The sequence below is a fragment of the Henckelia pumila genome, chromosome 1 (assembly GCF_033568475.1).
Source record: "Henckelia pumila isolate YLH828 chromosome 1, ASM3356847v2, whole genome shotgun sequence".
Classification (NCBI taxonomy): Eukaryota; Viridiplantae; Streptophyta; class Magnoliopsida; order Lamiales; family Gesneriaceae; genus Henckelia; species Henckelia pumila.
In genome coordinates this window covers 2,527,443-2,543,911 of record NC_133120.1, presented here as the reverse complement: position 1 = coordinate 2,543,911, position 16,469 = coordinate 2,527,443, and the positions used below count along the sequence as shown (strand labels likewise).

The 16,469-nt window shown below is 37.2% G+C and overlaps 1 pseudogene; it reads left to right on the top strand.

The window, feature by feature from the left end:
• The first annotated feature begins 1,223 nt into the window (after nt 1–1,223).
• On the top strand, nt 1,224–16,194 carry LOC140877929 (uncharacterized; annotated as a pseudogene).
• Nucleotides 16,195–16,469: the final 275 nt, after the last annotated feature.

Below are 16,469 nucleotides of genomic sequence, written 5' to 3'. Positions count from 1 at the left end.
ATATTTGAAGTGTTATTTTTAATTCCTAAGATAGTGCCTAAATTTTTTTTTTAATAATTATGATTTTAATTGCTTGGAATTAATTGCTTAAGTTTTCTTAAAAATTTAATTGCTCAAATATTTTAAGTTCTTCATTATTGAAATTTTTGAGACAGTGACTTTCGGTTCCGGCGTATGGCGATGGTGGATTTTGGCAAGAAATTCCAAGAATTTCTATTTTAAAAGTTTAGTAGGGAGGTAAGAGGAAAATTTAGAAGAGAATTCAAAAGTTAGGAATTTTCGGGTATCAGAAATCATTTTTCTTAGTATTACAATATTGGGCTTATTCTTTAACTTTTTTGAAAATTAGAATTTTCATAAACCCGGATTAGTAAAATCCAATTTAATATTGTTAATTTGGGGTTTTTAAAACTTAGAAATTTTATTAGTGTAAGTTAGTAGGTAAAAGTTGTACTATAGAATTGTACTTTTAAAAGCGCACACACACCTACTTTTACATGGTTACACCTATACATATACACACACATGTACACACAAACTTTTAAAACACATAAATCATTCCATTTGAAACCCTAGCCACCCAAACACTTCACAAGTCGATCCCCTCTCTTTCCCTCTTCCAAATCCATCGGCCCTTCCCTCCCCTCCAAGTCCAGCCACCGCCGCGCCTCCTGCCGCCATTGCCATCGCCGGAAGACCACCTTGGAGGTCAAGAGAAGCTGCTGGTCATCCCTCCCCTCTCCCATTTTCAAAATTTTTGGTAAAAAAGGGGTTAAGGCAAGTATAAACATTTCTTTGGGTATTCTAGCAAGCTATTTATGTTCTTATGCTAAACCCTTGTTTAAATTTCGAAATGCCTTGTATTGTGAGTTGAAGGGTTCGAATTTTTCAAGATTTTCAGTAGGGTTCATGTGTGATTCTCGAAAATTTGAGTTGCTTTTGACTTTAAAGAGTTACATGATGATTTATGATTGAAGGCATGAGGGGTCTTGGTTACAATTGTTAATTTTCAAAAAAATCAGAAGTTCATGCTCTTTAAATTTCAAAATTTGCATGTTGTTGGGCTGTTTTTGAAGCATGTGAGGTGTATTTTATTGCTTGGCAATTGGTTTCATTGATTGTTCAAAGATTGAAGGCTTTTCCGTGCATAATCTTGATATTTTGAATTTTTGAGTTGAAGTGTGGTAAGGGGCTGCCTTGGTGTTTGTGGTAAGTCCTAGGAGATGGTATGGAGTGTGTTTGGTGGTTTGGAAGAAAGTGGGGGTAAGAAAATAGGCCTTGGTGGTGTTTTCTCAAGGTATAGGTGTTGTAGAGTGAGTTTGACTAGGACAGGGCAGTTCGGTTTTGGGGCAGGGGAGGATTGGGCCGAGGTCTGGGCAGGGTTAGGGCTAGTCCTAGGTCAAGTTCATGATGTTTTGGTCGCGTCGGTATAAAATCGGCTCGTTTTGGTTAAGATTTCAATAAGTTATGGATTTTTGAAGTTAGGGTGTCGGTGCAGAATTTTTAGGAATAAAGTGGACTGTCAATTTTTAGTTTTTGATCTTTTTGTTTGGGCTTTCAAATGAAGTTACAATTTGTTCCATTGGCTAGTTGGTAGTGTTTGGAGAATGTCGGTTCGAGCGGAGTCGAATTTGGTTAAGGGATGATAGAGTTAAGAGATTTTTGGTGTAATTGCTCGTGTTGTTGCCTTGAATGTGAGAAATTGAGTTAAAGTTGGGATAGCACCTAGGGGCAGCCACTCACCCACCTTGCACCCATATTTTTGAGTTGAGTTCCATTTTTTAATTTGCATATTCGTGTGCGTGAGTTTCGTTTTTGAGCCAAACAATATTTTCAAAGGAAGTCGTTACAAGTTCTTGCATGCTAAGTATTTTGAGTCGAGTCATGGAAGGAAAGAAAATATTTTTGAACAAAGTGAGTTGATTGTGACTGGACAGGGCAATGTGGGTTGGGGGATGCCTCACCCACTTGCCATAGACGTGTAGTAAGCGGCTGGGAGACATCCCAGCTCCCCTACCAAAAGAGACGTGTAGTAAGCGGCCGGGTTCATCTCGGCTCCCCTACCAAAAAGGAAATTAAAGGGGCAAATCGCGTCGGGAGAAATCTCGGCGTCTTGCCGACATTGTGCACTGCAGCCATGATCATGATCGAAACTTGAGTCACAATTCGAGGATCTAAGTTCTAAAGCAAAAGCAAAAGTTAAAGTTTCAAGTATCAGTTGACTCGTCTCAATTTATTCAGTTTTATGTTATGCATGCATTCCAGTTAAGTCAAGAAAGTTCCTAAGTTTCATGGTGTGCGTTGTTGTGAGTTCGTACTTGCATGTTGTCTCATTTCCCTTATTTTACGCATGTTTACGATTTAAGCTTCAAAGTATATTATGTATAGTATTTTGAGTAGTAATGCAGTTATTTTAAACCTTTGTTATTACACTGTTTATACCTGTTGAGTCTTTTAAACTCACTACGCTTGTTTGTCTGCCAGGTGAGGAGCAGTTCATTGAGACCGAGGGGCAGGCTCCTTGAGGATGAGGTCGCTGGCGGTGCGAGGCCCTAAGACCGTCGCTGCTATGTTTCTGCTTTAGTTATGATGTAATAAAGAGTTTAAACTTATTTACTTTTGGTAATAGCCAGATGCGTTTTCCCTGTGCTTTAGTTTTATTTGTTAAACATGTTATTGCTATTTTGGCAATCGGGTGGTGGTTGCCATTCCTTTTCGTACTTATAATTATCGCAGTAGTTATGATTACCGCATTTATTGCTTTTGGTTAAAATTGCTGTCTGTGACAGGAAGGTTTTACTTACTTACAAACAAGTCATGGCTAATTTTTTTTAAAAAAATCCGCATTTTCTTTTATTATGCATTAACCAATGTGTTTGAAAGGGATACTGGTGACTATACCTCTGAAAAAAGTGGTGGGATCGACGAGAGTGATGATAATTCGAAGAAGGTTGCAAAAAATACTAATTTCCAATCTTCCATCGTCGATAATGTTCGAACGAGGGGTGATCGAGTGAAGAAAAGAAAACCATCAATGTTTGTGACTCCACCTAGTACCACACCCAAGAGGAAGTGCAGGAAAAAAGGCTCAACTTTGCTCGAAACCAACTTTAACCTTGGTTATTTGATTTTGAGGTCCTATATTTTACTTCGTGTTACTGATGTTGACCATGTTTGTGTATTCTGCCATAGGGAGGAAAAATAATTGATGTTGAGCTTGAAGAAAATAATGATTTGAGTAACCAGTGGACTAGTCAATATCAAGGTAGAATAGATTTCTGTGGACATGAAGAAGCCACTGCCAAAGAAAAAAAGTTGTTGACGGATTATCTTTCTAGGAATGACATCACGTATGAATTTTTCTCAATGAAAGTTCGCTCTATTTCTTTATCACTTTTTTTAGAATCATTTTTAATACAACAGAATTCATTTATTTTTGTAGTCTCGATGTTTGGCAGGATGAAATTGTCCATATGTCAGGGTTCGTGTTCTGTGGTTTCTTGTTTGGTAAGATTGTTAGCCATGAAATTATCAATGTTCAAATGCGCATGATGGAAAAATACAGTGTGGATAAAGGAAATGAAATATTTTGCATGGACACTTTGGTGCAGGTTAGTAGAAATATAAAAGCGTGATCGGTGATTTAGTAAACATTGAGTTAGTTTCTGGTTTTTAATGTTATTTTTCTTTGTCTAACGTAGAGATAAGTGTTTAATCTCCTTGGAAGAGCCGGAAAAAAATGAAGGTCCAGAACAATGACTACGACTCCTTTTTTGCGGGACTTTCCGCTGCCTCTAAGTTTTGTTTGCGGAAAATTAACGGAGATACGTTCAAGAGATGCAAATACCTCATTTTTCCAATTAATAGCAGAGTGCATTGGTTTCTGCTAGTATTTCACGCAAAAGAGGGGATATTCAAAATGTGGAATGCACTTCCCGATTCTTTCAGCTTAGGGTCGTGTAGAACTTTGGTGAGTCTTTATTGTGTCATGTCATGTGATTTGTATGAATGTTTTTTAATAATCTTTATCTTTGAAGGCACGTTTTCTGGTTGGTTGGGTTCGCCATAATGCAAATTTGTCATACCTGACTCTAATGTGTTGAGAGAATGTACGCGTCATCAAGGTGAATCGCTTGATTGTGGTGTTTTTGCATGCATGTGGGTAGAGTGTCTAGCCCGTTACTCGGCTGAGATGTGGGAATATCAGAATACAGTGAAGATGGACACATATCGTGCTCGACTGGCTGCAAGTATTTTATCTCATGAAAGAAGATTGCTCAAAAACAATTGTGATCAATTGTCTTTGTAATCTTTTGTTATTGATGGAATAATCTATAGTACGTAAGTCTGTTTATATTATTTTGTAAAACTCCATTTGGGAAGAAACAAGTTCGAGTAGTGGCTTTGGATCAAAATTTCAGTTATGTAGAACAATCCTTTACTAATTTGGAACAATCTTCTTGAATTACGGCACAAGATGACATGTCCTTGTGAACATGATTAAAGATTGTACAATACGATGCCTGACACAATTGAAGAGGATATTTCAATCTCTAGAGAATGGTGGAACCATCACCCAAGTGTTTGTCTTGTAATGTCTTGTGCCCCACTTTGTCTAAGGTGTAGGAGGAAGACATTGACGATGACCCAAGGAGGGCACCATTTGTGGATGTCCACTAACAACCAATGTATACTATAGTGACATATTTACCAAATTCCAAACCCGCGAGATGTTTCATATGATTTTATCTCGTCTAACTCAGCAATTTGAGGACTGCGATTTACTCTAATTCCACTCAAATTTAAGAACATGTGACCGAGAGATCGAGCACAACTAGTAAAGAACGATGATATAAATGTCATTCAATCGAGAACAATGTGTTCCGATTGTAGGACAAACATTGTGGGACATGAAGATCACACTCCCCTAGTGGAAGTGGCTTTGGATCAAATTTCAATTATGTAGAACAATCCTTTACTAATTTGGAACAATCTTCTTTAATTACGGCACAAGATGACATGTCCTTGTGAACATGCTCCAAGATTGTACAATACGATGCAAGACACAATTGAATAGGATATTTCAATCTCTAGAGAATGGTGGAACCATCACCCAAGTGTTTGTCTTGTAATGACTTGTGCCCCACTTTGTCTAAGGTGTAGGAGGAAGACATTGATGATGACCTAAGGAGGGCACCATTTGTGGATGTCCACTAACAACCAATGTATATTATAGTGGTATATTTACCGAATTCCAAACCTGCAAGATGTTACATATGATTTTATCTCGTCTAACTCAGCAATTTGAGGACTGCCATTTACTCTAATTCCACTCAAATTTAAGAACATGTGACCGAGAGATCGAGCACAACAAGTAAAGAACGATGAGATAAATGTCATTCAATCGAGAATAATGTGTTCCGATTGTAGGACAAACATTATGGGAATGCACCAAGATGCTTCATATGATTGTTTCTCGTTTACGATAACAATTTGAGGACTATAATTTACTTTAATTTCACTCAAATTTAGGAACAAATGACCGCGAGATCGAGCACAACTAGCACGAGTGGATGGGATAAAGGTCATTTAATCGAGACAATATGTTCCTATTGTAGGACACACATTGTGGGCCACGAGCAACACACTACTTTAGTGGACATTGACCAATTAAAGACTTTGACCACCACCTACCCCTCATTATTAAGCTCTGTCGGTACACTTCATCTCTTCCATTCACTTCTTGGTTCCAGATTAGTTAGGGTTTTACTTTTCAAAATAAAATTTTAGTTTTCAAGATCGAGCATAATGAAAATGAAGATTGAACCACAATGTCTATGTGGTTTTGGAGAAATGATATTACGAAGAGCCGGACCACGTTCGACCCGCCTGGGAGAGTTGTATTACCTCTGTCCTCGTGAGCTGCAACATCAAAATCTCTTTTTCTGGTACGATGATTATCACGGTGAATCTCTTCAAAAATCGTCAAAGTTGAAACCAAACACTAGTAAGCAAGGTAAAGAGAGCTGCGTATATTCAATGCCTCAACAATCGGCATCCTCCTCCATCCATGATTCAACGGAACAGTAGAATTACAAGCGTAATGACTATTCGTCCTCTGAGGCGCTACACAACCAGCCTACTAGTGCACCAGTGCACGACCATGTTATAGAAATATGTTATTGTTTTGGTTGCACATGTTTCGTTCTTGTGCTAATATTAATTGTAGCGCTGTTTATTTTAATAATCAGACATTAAGTTTCAAATTTATGCAGCTTTATTCCATATTAAATACAAGTTGTATGAAATTCATATCAGCTAGCACCTGCCATTTGAAAATTTAAAGCAACGACTTATTTGATTAGTTAACTGAGAAGACATCGTTCACTGAAACAGTAATGACAAAGATCATTTCTCAAATTAAAACATTACATATTTTTTTTTACCATAAACAGAGTTGGTTTCAGAAGAACTTAAGACAACCCAATACACGTAACTACACTACGACCCCAGCTCAAGTTAAAATGTGATAGCAGATGGTTCCACAAAAGCCTCAAACCAAGCGCAATCCAGCAATGCTTCCACTCGAACGTGCACTACAAGAAAATCCTGAATTAACAACAGTAAAAAGACAACATTTTTAAGGATAAACTGTTGTCTTTTATCTTTTAACAACAATTTTAACGAAAACTGTTGTCTTTGAGAGTTTTTTTAAAATTGAAGACAATAAATTTTAAAAATGACGCTCATTGACAACAATTTTTGTTAAAAATGTTGTCTTTCTGAATTTTTTTAAGGTAAAAAGACAACAATTTGAATAAAAATGTTGTCTATAATTTTTTATTTAAAAAAATTAAATTAAATCTAATATCTAATAAACGTAAGTATTTTCCTACATTCATTCTCAAACTAAGATTTCTCGTGGTGCCCTAATCCAATCTCCAATCTGCCGCCCTCGCCGCCCTTAATCCATCGTAAGCAGGCCGGCAATCTTCGTGACCTTTAGTCCAGGCACAGGCGACATCAACCATGGTATGGATCAAACTTGGCGAGTCCAATTTGTGCAACTCGAAGCCTTGTCGCAAATTGAAGTAGTGCGAGTTCTGTTCTTCGTGAGTTTCAGTTGTCTTCAGCCTTTATTTGTTTTGGCGGGTATGTAATTCTTAATTTTTCGAAGCGATTGATTTTGAATCATGGGCTCTGAATTTATGAATTTATGTGGGCATAGATTACCTCCAACATATTTCTCCGCATTCGAAGTTCATTTGGAATTTAATTTTTTTTTTCCTTGGAACGATTTTGTATTGCAATCTGCATTTTAGAAAGGACAATTAAGGTTTTTGTGTTTCTGAAATCAATCTTATGAACACAACGAATATTCAAGATGTGGATCCTAAAGGAGAAAAGGTGTACAACATAAATGGACAGGAAATCCATGGATGGTTCGGCTTGGATTACCCCGCCGAAGTCATTTTCCAGAAAGTAAGACATAAGTTCTTGAAATAATGCATCTTTTTTCCTTCACTCTTCGATGTAGTAAGCAATAAATTATAGTCTTTACCCCAAGAAATCAAGATTTTGTAACTACGAATTGGTCTGGGTCCTGTTCTCTGCATGGTAAAGTAATGATAATAAGGGCTTATTTCGATTATTGTAGCTGTCTTGATATGTAAACTTCTTCTCCTGCAGTACACCATAATATATACACAAGAACAGAAGTATACGATGGTACACCGATCATAAGTCCTTCCCAGTTGGTAATCAACGGTAACATGCAATTCCACTGAAAATTCCTCCAAGAATGTGGCTGAACATTCAGGTCTCCCTTTATCTTCGCATATATATTTGGTTTGCGTTAAGGTTCATAATATGTTTTGGCTTATCTTGAGATGTCATTTTCAGTAGGATTTCTTCTATCAGCAAAATAAAATCAGTCCGGAGAAGTTTTTGCTAGAGAGAACTGATGTATTACCAGAGTTCATCTCATCTCCTGAGATAGGTTTCTTGAAGAGCATTCGACCAAAGTTGGGGGCGGCCAAAACAAAAATCATTTTCCAGTTTCTTGCACAAGATGTTCAAGAACCCACGACTAACGAGACGTACGGTTTACTTGCTAACAAGCTCTCTGTGATCAAATCTATTGCATCTGGGATTTTTGTACCTCAGTCATACATTTGGCCTATGGACAAGGCAAGAGTCTTGCAGCTTGGAACAAACCTCGTACAAGACTCACAAGCAAGGCCTTACGGTTTACGCTTTGGATTTTGCTAATGATAACTATTTGAGTTATAATTACAGCTACGATCCCACCAGAGAGTACATTCAATTCTAAAAAATTCTCAATTTTTGGTTGATGGTTTTTTGATAGATTTTCCTTTGACTGCTTCAGAAGCAATTGGTTCGACTTCTTGACCGACCTGTTATCTGTTGCTGCAAATATTACAATGAATCCTTAATCTGTTATCAGCTTTTTGTTTTCATTTGCTCTTTCTTTAACATGAGAACCATCTTTCTGATTTCAGGATGCATACCTCAGAATAAGAATGCTTCAAAAGTCATTCCAAGTAAGGAAGAAGAAATCTAATGTCATCCTCTCATAGTGTAGTATTTTGTTACTATTGTTATTTGATGATTTTTTTGCCATTTTCTTGATAGCTTTAATCATATCCCACAATGGAGCAAGTGGTGATTTCCCCGGAGCTACTCATCTTGCATATCAAAAGGCAATAGAAGACGGTACTGATATAATTGACTGCTCGGTTCAAGTATCCAAAGAAGGAATTGCCTTTTGCTTAGACAGATCAGACCTTATGAAGACTACTACAGCAGCAACACTTTACATGGAAAGATCCACGAGCATACCAGAAATCCAATCAGTAGATGAAATCTTTTCCTTTGATCTCACATGGAGCGAAATTCAATCTTTAAGTCGTAAGCTTCTCAAATTTGATGAACATGGATAAATTCTCAGTCCAATCCTTTTCTTTTACCTATTTGCGCTGAAATTATTCCTTTATTGCAATCAAATTCAGCTCAAATCAAGAGTTTCTTCGACAACAGACTCATTAGAAACCCTGGAAACAAGAATAAGGGGAAGTATGTGACCCTTCCCTAGTTCTTGGAACTGGCCAAGACAAAAGCAGTAACTGGAGTACTGATCTTTATTCAGGTGATTCTTCAGTGTCACATTATTCCCTACCTATTTAACTGAATTTCATCCAATAATATATACGTTCTTTTTTTTTATCAGAATGATGCATATCTTGCTTCAAACAAGAATCTTGACATAGTCATGAATATGGTGTCCACCGCCCTTACCAATGCATCATTCGATAAGCAATTGACTCAGAAAGTTCTTATTCAATCAGATGACAGCTCTGTTCTACTAAAATTCAAGAATTTTCCTAATTACCAAAGGGTACTTTACATCAATCCATCAATAAGCGGTGCACCGCATCAAGTAGCAGATAAAGCGCTGATGCAGTTTTCGTGCACATAGATGTGATTGTACGTGTGCGTGTCTTCTTTTAAAAGATTTGCATGTCTTTAGAAATTCTTATGAGTTGGCGTATGTTTAAAGAGTTTTTTTCATTTTTCATTTCTGGCCAATAATATGGTAGATTGTATTTCTTGGTTGGTGTTGCATTCATTTAGGATTCATGATCTGCTTTGAACCTCAACATTTTAGATTAGTATGTAAATTTGGTATATCATCTATCCAGATTTTTCATTGGATCTATGGATAACTATGAGAGGATAATATGGTCTAGTTTGTTTACTTCATTAGCAGCGTGTATCCGAGATTGTTTAATTGTGTATCTATAATGAAACAGAGATCACTTTTCCATTTGTGTTTTGATTTTTGTGCTTCTTTTAGTGATGATTCTTATTTGTTTAAAATTTTTAATGAAGGTATTCTATATGTTGTTCTCTGCTATCTTGCGCTGTGTACTTTGATCCAAATGTCTGGTTTATTTTTCTCTGATCAACTTGTGATTATTCAAATTGTTGTTGTTATTATTATTATTATTATTATTATTATTATTATTATTATTATTATTATTATTATTATTATTATTATTATTATTATTATTATTATTATTATTATTATTATTTTGTTTTGCATGTGGAATGTGAATTAATTAATTTGTAAGCAATAGATAAGGCTTCAAATACGCAAATTATATAAAAAATCTATGTAACATGACACCATGGCTTGTGCCAAAGATTAAAATTGTGTTGAATCTGTATTAGGTACTTTGATGATGCAGTGGATATTGGAAGAACTCGCGCATAAGCCAAATGAAATTTCACTAGAGAAAGAGAAAATACTTCAGTATTCTCTCAACAGAATAAAGTCCGTGGAGTGTGATCTAGAGAAAACAAAGAGGGTAATTAATCAATTAATTTTGCTTTATTACTTTTTCAAGAATTTAGGCGTCATGCATTCATTCTTTTGTTTGTTTTAGGTTATAAATGCTACAGTGCTAAAGAAGGTCAAAATTACCGAATCCCTGGAAAATATTTGTGATTTCAGATTTCATGTAAGCCATTTTATTGCCATTAAAGCTACCGTATTATATTTTAATTTCCCACCAATTTGTATCTACCAAGTATTTCAAGTGTATTTGTAAGGCCCGAGATTAATTAATATTAATCCGAATTTATTTAATTTTAATCCGAGTATATTTAATTTGGAAATATTTAGAGTTTCGATTTAAATTCTAATATTCTTAAATTATTTAGGATTGAAATTGAATTAAAATAAGGGCCGAGGACCAAATTGCAAATAGTGAAGAATTGAGGGGCTAAACGGCAATTATGCTTGAAAGTTATCAAATTTTTAATTGATTACTCAGCATGAGTACGTGTATGTTTATGCATATTCAGAATTTTCAGAACAGAGCAAAGCCGAGAGACCATCTTCTTCATTTTCCTTTGAAATTGTGATCTTCAAATCCTTGTAACTTTTGCTTTGGTTATCCGATTTCGATTTCGTAAATTGTTCTGGAATCCTTATGACGAGGGCTTTGATCTCGTGTAAGTTTTATGATGTTTTATTTGAATTTCGAAATTAGTTTGGGGCAGAGATCAGGTTTTGAGCTCTTGATTATGGTTATCGACGTTTATGCGATTCTATTTCGAAACCGAATTGATGAGCTTATGTTATTTATGTTGAAGCATGATTCCAGCATGTAAATGAATTATTATAGCTATTGAGATGAAGATTTGAATGATATATCAGCTGGTTATTGATTTGAATACACGTATGAGTTGGTTGAAGTTAGAAATGATTTTGGGATTACGTCGGTTACCGATTTTCAATCGCTACGCCGTCGATTCGAGTTTTTGGACCATTTCGATAGCCTATATCTGAGTTGAAGTTGTTATGTAGATGTTATGAATGTTATAGCATTTTTATTCTTCAATTTCAGTCGAGTTTGAAGGCCAACGATTCAAGACGCCGAGTTAAATCGAAGCAGAAAGAGTTGAGGTTTGAAATGAGTTTGATTGACGATCGATTAATGGTTTTGATTCATTTCTGAAATAATAGTCTTGAATGAAGTTTGATATGAGTATTTTGGTTGTTATATTTCAGATTGAAGAGTTCAGAACCGAGATATTAGAAGGTATAATGACGACATCGCGAAGTAGGGACTTTGAAACTCAAGAACGACTATTTTTGAGTTGGCCCGTAAAAACCACATACTTGTTTATGTTTTTGATTTGATTGTGATGTTGTCGATCCATCCCAGGTAGTGTATCTTTAAATTTGAGTTGATATGATGCTATATTGAATTGATTCTATGCCAAGGTTGCTGTTAACCTTATTTGCGAGTCGGTTACGAACTCGTTAGATCGATATCCTTGTCAAGATCATTTATGAATCTTGGCCTCGAAGTTATCAGTTCTTATGCGAAGCGTTAATTTACTCTATTTGTTGAGTCGAGTTTAAATAGAGACGATATGATTTATTTAGCGCTTTCTATATGTTGGTTATACTGAGATTGATTTTTCACCGGAGTGTATCCGGCTGTTGTCTTGTTTTGTATGTGTGCACGACAACAGATGGGGTAGAAGCTAGTCATCGACGTTATTGATAGCTGGGAGAGAGTCTAGCACGTGAGGACTCGGGTTGTAGATGAAGTTTTGAGATCTAAAAGCATCAAACCTTAGAACTTGTTGGTTTTGGAATGCATGTATGAAACTTGAGATAGTTATCGTTATTTAGCGACTTGTTCGATGTAACAAATACATGTATAGATGTTTGAGACCTTGTTTATGTTTATATGCATGATTTGGACCTTATATATATGTTTTAGACTTGAATTTGATAGCTTGGAATGGATGAAAAGGATCAAGAATGGCTGCTAAAAAACAGGGTGAAATTCTGCTCAGGAAGCGCCCGAGCTGCAGTTTTTAGCAGCCCGAGCGCGAGCCTTCTATTTTAGGAAAAATCAGGGGCGCCCGGGCGGTAGTTTTTGACTGCCCGAGCCCACCCCCTTTTTGAAAAAAAAAAATAAATTCTTGATCTTTATTCTTTCCTTATTAGATTAATGAAGCTTATTCATTAATTGCCCCTTAAGATTTGAGATTAGCAACCCGAGGCCCCACAACAGGTGGTATCAGAGCATAAGTTTCTCAAACTGAGAATAGATGAGCGGGGTAGATCGAGTCTTTTATTCTGATTTAGTTCTTCTTGAAGCATGTTTATTATCTGACTTGTTTTACAACTTTAAGAATTGCATGCTATCTGTTATCTGATATGATTGGAAGCATGAATGACTAAGACTGAATCAGATTCAATCTTTTGAGAAGGCATTGTGGACTGAAACAGACTTGTTCTATCTGAGATTGAACTGTACACTAATCTGTTTGATTATCAGATATGCCTCCCCGACCAGCACCGAGAGTTAGACAGACATTGGCAGTGAATGAACCAGAACAGACGAATGCTGCACAGTCCCAGTGACAGCAACTGAACATGGACAGGGTAGTACTTCTACTGATGAGTTCAGTGATGCTAATCCGATGGAGAAACTTCTGAAACGATTCCAATCATTCAAACCACCGAAATTGCAAGGAAATGAGAATGCTGTGGAATGTGAAAATTGGTTGGAAGATATTGAGCAGTTATTCGAGTCCCTCGACTATATAGATAATCGTCGTGTCAGACTTGTGATTCATCAACTACATGGCCTTGCCAAGAGTTGGTGGATAGCGACGAAGAGAGCATTGGAAAACCAAGGTACTGTTATTACCTGGTCTGTATTTCGAACTGCTTTCTATCAGCGTTTCTTTCCTGTTTCTTATCGCAAGGACAAAGGAGCAGAGTTTGCGAGTTTGCAACAGGGACAGTTAAATATCGAGGAATATGTTGCAAAGTTCACTAGCCTGTTGAAGTTTGCTCCACATATTGCTGTTAGTGATGAAGATCAAGCCGATCAATTTATCAATGGCTTGAATCCTGATGTGTTCACACTTGTAAATTTGGGAAGACCGAATACCTTTGCCGATGCTCTGAATCGTGCAAAGGGAGCTGAAGCAGGGATACTGAGACAAAGAGGAGCACAGTTTGTGCCACAGCCAGTGAGACAGCCGCAAGAGCAGCCACAGATTCCACCACCACCTCGATTTGAAGCTGGAGGAAGTAATAGTGGAAAGAAAAATTTCTACAAGGGCAAAGGGAAACAGTTTAAACGTCCTGGTTGTAGCTCTTCTAGTTCCAGTGGATCTCGACAGTCTCGAGCTGGACAGAGGTCCGATGTATATTGCACCAAGTGTGGAGGTCGACATACCAGTGAACAATGCCGAGGAGTTTTTGGTACTTGTCACATTTGCAATTAGACAGGTCATTTTGCACGAGTCTGCCCACAGCGTGGTTCTGGAGGTGCACAGGGTGCTGGATCATCGAGACCAGTGGTTCAATCAAGATCTTCTGTGCATTCATTTCAGCCACAACCAGCAGCACAGGGAAGAACAGGAGGAGGAGGAGGTCAGTCAGTGAATCAACCTCCGAGGCAACAAGCAAGAGTGTTTCATTGACTGAAGAGCAAGCACAAGCGGCACCAGACGATGTGATTGCAGGTAACTGTTCTCTTTATGGTTATCCTGCCTATGTCTTATTCGATACGGGTGCATCGCATACCTTCATATCTGAACACTTTGTTACGTTGTATTCATTGCCTGTTGAGTCATTAACTACTGTTGTGTCTATATCTTCACCGTTGGGAAAAGGTATAGTGTCAGTGAAGTCTGTTAGAAACTGTGTACTACAGTACGAAGGTAATGAAGTTGAGCTTGACTATATCATTCTTGGTTTGTTTGATTTTGATTGTATAATCGGTATCGATATGTTAACCAAGTACAGAGCAACAGTGGACTGTTTTCAAAAGATCGTGAAGTTCAAACCTGATATGACTGATGAATGGAAATTCTATGGTAAGGGATCACGAGCCAGAATTACTTTGATATCTGTTATTGCTATGACTGATTTGTTACAGAAGGGAGCTGAGGGATTTTTGATCTATGCAGTTGATGTACTGAAGACTAGTACAAAATTGACTGATCTACCAGTGGTGAATGAGTTTGCAGATGTATTCCCTGACGAGATTCCGGGATTGCCACCATTCAGAGAGGTAGACTTCAGTATTGAATTGATGCCAGGTACACAGCCGATATCGAAAGCACCTTATCGAATGGCACCGATTGAACTGAAAGAACTGAAAGACCAACTTGAAGATTTGTTGGCCAAAGGTTATATCAGACCGAGTGTATCCCCATGGGGTTCTTCGGTATTATTTGTTAGAAAGAAAGACGGATCGATGAGATTATGTATTGACTACCGGCAATTGAACAAAGCAACGGTAAAGAATCGTTATCCTTTACCTCGTATCGATGATTTATTTGATCAATTGCAGGGATCGTCGGTATATTCGAAGATTGATCTACGATCCGGTTATCATCAGTTGAGGGTTAGAGACGAGGATATTCCTAAGACTGCATTTAGAACCAGGTATGACCATTATGAATTCATAGTCATGCCTTTTGGTCTAACGAATGCACCAGCAGTTTTTATGGGATTGATGAATAAAGTATTTCAAAGATATTTAGATGACTTTGTGATTATCTTTATCGATGATATTTTGATATACTCTAAGAATCTGTGTGAACATGCTGATCATCTCCGAATTGTACTGAGAACATTAAGAGAAGAGAAATTGTATGCCATGTTATCCAAATGTGAATTTTGGTTGCAGAGAGTTGTTTTTCTTGGTCATATAATTTCAGGAGATGGCATTTCGGTTGATCCGAGTAAATTTGAAGCTGTGATTAGTTGGCAGAGACCGACATCTGTGCCAGAAATTCGAAGTTTTATGGGCTTAGCTGGTTATTACCGTCGATTCATTCGAGATTTTTCATCGATAGCGAAGCCTATTACACAGCTTACACAGAAGAATGCATCATTTATTTGGTCTGAAGCGTGTGAAAGGAGTTTTATCGAACTAAAGAAGAGATTGACTACAGCGCCGGTTTTGAAAATCCCTACAGGTATTGGTGATTTTGCTGTTTATTGTGATGCTTCTCACCAGAGTTTGGGATGTATTTTAATGCAGAAAGGACATGTTGTCGCTTATGCTTCTCGACAACTAAAACCACATGATGTCAGGTATCCGATTCATGATCTTGAATTGGCTGCAATCGTCTTTGCATTAAAGATCTGGAGACATTACTTATACGGCGAGAAGTTTGAAATCTTTTCTGATCACAAAAGTCTGAAGTATTTGTTCTCACAATCTGAATTGAATATGAGACAACGACGATGGCTTGATTTGTTGAAGGATTTTGATTGTGAAATCAAATACTATCCGGGAAAATCTAATGCAGCAGCGGATGCCTTGAGTAGAAAGGTATGTGCTTTATCCTTGTCTATGATAGGTGTATCTAATTTGATTGAAGATTGTTGTAGTTTTGGGTATGTATTTGAGACAGATAGAAGGCCGATGAGAGTGTATGCAATCAGTGCTGAGCCAAAATTGCTAATTCGTATCAAAGAAGCACAGAAAGCTAATCAGAATGTACAGAAATCGATTGAAATGATCCGATCAGGACATCAGTCTGAGTACAAGGTTAGTGACGATGATATCTTGTATTTGAATGACCGAATATTTGTTCCCAATATTGCAGACTTGAGACAGAATATTTTGAAAGAAGCCCATTGCAGTCGCTATAGTGTTCACCTTGGAGGTAGAAAGATGTACAACGACTTGAAGAGTCAATATTGGTGGAAACAAATGAAGTCTGATGTGACTGAATTTGTATCTAAATGTTTGAATTGCCAACAGGTGAAGGCGGAAAGAAAGAAACCGGGTGGCTTATTACAGAGTTTATCGATTCCTGAATGGAAATGTGATCACATTTCCATGGACTTTGTAACGAAGTTACCACGATCATCTCGAGGATGCGAT